We start from the raw sequence: 5,466 nt of genomic DNA on the forward strand, positions 1-5,466 counted from the left end.
AAACAAAAGAATACCTTGTAACATATACAACAATATAAATGCTACAATCCACAAAAATACATTCTGTGAGGGTATGGAGACATTCTGAAAGGAAAAAGTTCACACTGTTTTTCAAAAGGTCTCAATTATGTGTTAGTCTGCATTATTTTCCCATGATATATTATTTTATTTATATTTTGATATATCCCTGTTATTAGTACTTTCCATGTACATATATGATACTGCTCATTCACTATCATTGAAGTGATTCTGGCTTAAAGCAACTTTTAGGACAAAATAGAATTACTGCTATGGGTTTCCAAGACTATAACTCTTCACAAGAATAGAAAACCTCATCTTTCTCCCAAAGAGTGCCTGCGGGTTTTGAACTGCTGACCTTAGAGTTAGCAGCCCAACTTATAGCCTAACGCACTATCAAGTCTTTATATGCTACTGAGAGACAATTAATATGGCCCTTCTAGCCATAATTCCTAGGAGCTCTGGTAGTGTCATGGTTAGCAATTTGCATAGTTGGCTGTTCAAAACCACAAGCAGCTCCACTGGAGAAAGACTTCCCATAAACAGTTCGAGTCTCAGAAACCCATGGAGGACTCGCTATGAGTCAGCATTGACACATGGCATTAAGATGGATAATTTTGGAGCCCTATTTCCTAATTTTAAGTATTATAATCCTTGGCCCAATACCTGCGGCTATAATCCCATTTCGGAACATGTTCTCTGCTATGCTAATTGGCAAGATTAAGGTGGGAATAGGTGTCCACTTAGAAGAGGGTGTGAATCAAGGCACATCTTTCGTTTCTTTGGTGTTGTCGTCTGCTATAAGACAAAACACACACTTCCATAAAAGCCATTCCTCTGTATACAAGAGCCACTTCGAACACAGAGAGAAATTCCAAGACCATCAGAAGATGAGTTCCTTCAAAATCTCTGCCTGCAGAGAGCAGAGGCACCAGGGACTGCGGCACAGAGACTACAGGACAGAGGGAAGGAGTCAGGTCTAGGACAGCGGCCCGGCAAGAAGACCGTGGAGCAGAACCGAGGAGCAGCACCGAGACTCTGGAACTGTGAGGAAGAGGGATGACTGGTGGCCTTCCTGGTTAATGGAAGCATAAGTCCAGGGAGCGCATGGCTGAGAAGCTGGGGATGAAAGAATTGGCTACTGACTGAGCAGAGTGTCCCGGTGGCCCAATGACTCCGCCCTCACTCTACTGAACCCGACTTGTGGTAACCTGTCAACTCCACTAAGAAAGCCGCTGAATGAGTGTTGTCTGTGAGTTCTGCGTGGTCGTTGCAGCAAATAGCTGAACCCACCCTAAAAATAGAGGACCTTGGAAGAAACCGTTGATGTCAGAACACGATAAAGAAAGATGGAGGGTTGAGGCTTGTCTGATCCAGGGTCCATGCAACGGCGAAGCTGCCTTCTGCATGCCATTTCCCAAACAACAACAACAACCAAAAATGCAGCAAGCAAAGTGCTTTCAAGTCCAGTCTGACTCACAAAGACTCCTCGTGTGTTTCAAAGTGGAACTGCCCTCTTCAGGGTTGTCATGCTGTAAGCTGTCAGAAAGGGGATGAGGTTCCTCTAGGCGTGCTTGAAAAGAAAACCTAGCAAACTGAAGCAGCAGGGTCATAGGATATTGCTATTGGTAATTATCTGACTCAATTCATACTCATGGCAATGGCATGTGTACAGAGTAGAGGGCTTTATAGTAGGGTATCCAAGACTATGCTGTCCAGAAGCAGATGGCTGGGTTTGTCTTTCAAAGCACGTCTGTTTAGATTCAAACCAGTAACTTCCAGTAAACTATTTTAGCAACCTAGAAAATGTCAGAGTATAAAATGAGTCCTTTTTGGTTCAGGCATTTAAGCAAATCTCAATTTTTCCTGAACCAAGCCTTCTCTTCTTCTGGCTTAGCTATGTGCGGTCTTATTAGTGCAGCTTGTAGTTTTTCATATCATTGTTTTCAATAATCTTGTGCCTGGTACTTTTTAATCAAAATCGCTCAGAGTATTTGTTAGAAATGAATATTTATGGGCCACACCATGAAACTCCTTCCGAAAATCTCGGGAACTGAGTAGTGTGATGCCTTTAATGTTCTATTAATAAAGCTACGATTGTGGCTGTAGGGTGGACAGGATAAGTTCCCCAACTGTATTCCCATAGGACAATCCTTGTTACTCTTTAAGAATGAACAGATGTTGGAACAATGAAAAATACAACTTTCCTCTAGTTCCTAAATGCTTCCCCCCACCCCCCATCCATCCCCTGCCCACTATCATGATCCCAATTCTACCTTGCAAGTCTGGCTAGACCAGAGGATGTACACTGGTGCAGATAGGAGCTGGGAGCACAAGGAGTCTGGGGCAGATGGTCACTTCAGGACCAGTGGTGTGAGTGGCGATACTAGGAGGGTGGAGAGAGGGTCGTTTGGAAAGGGAAATCAATTACAAGGATCTACATGTGACCTCCTCCCTGGGGGACAGACAACAGGGAATGGGGTGAAAGGAGACTTTGAACAGGTAAAGATATGACAAAATAATAATTTATAAATTATCAAGGGTTCATTAGGGAGGGGGTAGTGGGGAGAGAGGGGAAAATATGAGGATCTGATGCCAGGAGCTTAAGTGGAGAGAAAATGTTTTGAGAATGATGGGGGCAATGAATGTACAAATATGCTTTACATAGTTGATGTATGTATGGATTGTGATAGAGTTGTGTGAGCGCCTAATGAAATGATACAAAAAGAAAGAAAAATGAACAGATATATTGTTGTGATGGGGAAAAGTATTTGGTAAACTTTCCTGGTCTTTATTTCACAAATGTGGCTTTCAATTTTCTTAAAATTCTTCCTAACAATCCCCTCATGATTACCTTATGTAAATCAAGATATTTTATCAGAACTACTTCTTTGGAACAATAAGATGCGAACACCATAACCTTTGGAAGTGTGCTCTCAATCTTGAATTTAGATGGCCTGACAGATTTCATTAGTAGTCATTATTTTGATTGAATTTTGACAATGCGTCTTACTGAGACTAGGACAAAAGTATTCTGAGAGAACTTGACTGCAGCCATCCACTGATCACAAATTTTAACATGCAATTTTTGCAAATAGACATATGTGTATGAACAGAAACCTCACTCACAATATTTTTAAATCATTTTATTGGGGGCACGTATAATTCTCATCAAAATCCATAAATACATCAATTGTGTCAAACACATATGTGCATTTGTTGCCATCATCATTCTCAAAGCATTTGCCTTCTGCTTGAGCCCTTAATATGGGCTGCTCATTTTCTCCCTCCTTTCCCACGCCCCCTACCTCATGAACCATGATAATTAATAAATTATTATTATTTTGTCATGTTACACTGTCTGACTAATCCCCCCACCCTCTTCTCTGCTGTCCATCCCTTAGGGAGGAGGCTATACATAGATTCTTGTCAGCGGTTCCCCCTTTCTGCCCCACATTCCCTCTACCCTCCAGGCATCGCCACTCTCACCACTGGTTCTGGAGGAGTCATCTGTCCTGGATTCCCTGTGTTTCCAGTTGCTAGCTGTACCAATGTACATCCTCTGGTCTAGCCAGATTTGTAAGGTAGAATTGGAATCATGTAGTGGGGTGGGGGAGGAAGCATTTAAGAACTAGAGGAAAGTTATATGCTTCATCCTTGCTATTCTGAACCCTGACTGGCTCATCTCCTCCCCACAACCCTTCAGTAAGGGGGTGTCCAGTTGTCTACTGATGGGCTTTGAGTCTCCACTCACACTCATCCACATTTACAATGATATGATTATTTGTTCTTTGATGCTTGGTACCTGATCCCTTTGACAGTTTGTGGTCACACAGGCTGGTGTGCTTCTTCCATGTGGGCTTTGTTGCTTCTGAACTAGATGACCACTTGTTTATCTTCTAGCCTTTAAGACCCCAGACACTATATCTTTCTATAGCTGAGTACCATCAGCTTTCTTCACCACATTTGCTTATGCACACGTTTGTCATCAGTGATCATATCAGGAAGGTGGGCACCCACTGATGATTTTTAGTTCTTTGATGGATGTCTGATAACTGGTCCCTTCTACACCTCGTGGTCAGGCATCACCATGTGGGTTTTGATGCTTCTCAGCTAGATGACTGCTTGTTCAACTTCAAGCTTTTAAGACCTTAGGCTCAAAATATTTTTGACATACCTGTGTGTCTATAATAAACCAACAAATCAGTGATTTTATAGAATTACTTTGACTTATTGTCAAAAACACAATTTTAATTTCTAACAAATCTGATTTTAATAATCATCTTTAGCAAAATTTAAGAAGGTCATCTTTGGATCACACCCGGCAATGATATTTTAAGGGACATTTCTATATACCAATCATATTCTCACATGCTGGCTTAAATTGTTATTTAAAAGTTTAATGTGTATGTATTTTTTACACATTTAACTAAAATGTATTGTCCTGCACTACTAAATCCAAAGTTTTAGCTATGTTTTATACTACCCATACAGATGAATAAATACTCTTTTATTAAAAATTAAATGAACATACTTACCTGGCAGGGGAGATACCATGATCATGAAGGTGGTTTTCCCAGGGCGAGGCTTATCCATTGCACTCCGGATGTGCTGACCCCTGCGATTTCCCCAAATGTGGGAAACTTGACTGCATAATTTGTGGTAGTGGGGGACTGCGTTCGCGCTCTCCTTTAAAAAAAAAAAAGAGAAAAAAAAAGAAAAATTAAATGAACATGCTGATAAAAGTTTTCTAGCTTGCCAGCCTTCCTAGCCTTCATAGTAGAAAAACACTATGTGCTATCATGAGTTTTATCTGATATGTTCCTGAGCACATAATTATTATACGGAATATCCAAAACCCCAGAGCAAACTTTCTGGCTCCAAGTCATCTCATAGACAATGTATAACTGCTCCATAGGGTTTTTTCTTTACACAAACACACATTCCCATCTTTCTCCTACAAAGTGGATGGTGACTCAAACGGCTTTATGTTAGCAATGGAGTACTTAACCTCATTACCACCAGGATCTCTTATATTGAGATTATTCCTGGTTAAATATTCAGTCCAAGGGACTACAATCAGAGACAGAAGATGCTGTAGCCATGTCAAACACATGTGGTGGTACTGAACTCACTCTCTGACATCAAGTCGATTCTAACTCATGGTATCGTGAAGGCTAGAGTAGAATAGCCCCCTTTGGGTTTCTTTATAAGCTTTTACAGAAGCAGAAAGCCTCCCCTTTTTCTGCTGGAATTCATACTACTGACCTTGAGCGACCGGCCAACTGCATAAACTAATATACCAGCCTAGCTCCTTCAGTCTGCCACTGTCATTCCACCTTGAATGACTTTTATGAATTTATCTTTTATAATACCTAAGCAGAATTTGTTATAGTTAGAAGATTATTTCAATACTTCTCCCAAGTATCTCTAAGAACTGTATTTAAT

At 40.9% G+C, this 5,466-nt stretch overlaps 1 non-coding gene across 1 annotated transcript; it reads left to right on the forward strand.

Moving 5' to 3' along the window:
* Window positions 1–4,548: 4,548 nt before the first annotated feature.
* LOC142442007 (U1 spliceosomal RNA) lies at window positions 4,549–4,712 on the forward strand. Its single transcript, XR_012783277.1, has one exon. It is a non-coding gene; the product is annotated as a U1 spliceosomal RNA (small nuclear RNA).
* Window positions 4,713–5,466: the final 754 nt, after the last annotated feature.

The sequence above is a fragment of the Tenrec ecaudatus genome, chromosome 2 (genome assembly GCF_050624435.1).
Source record: "Tenrec ecaudatus isolate mTenEca1 chromosome 2, mTenEca1.hap1, whole genome shotgun sequence".
NCBI lineage: Eukaryota > Metazoa > Chordata > Mammalia > Afrosoricida > Tenrecidae > Tenrec > Tenrec ecaudatus.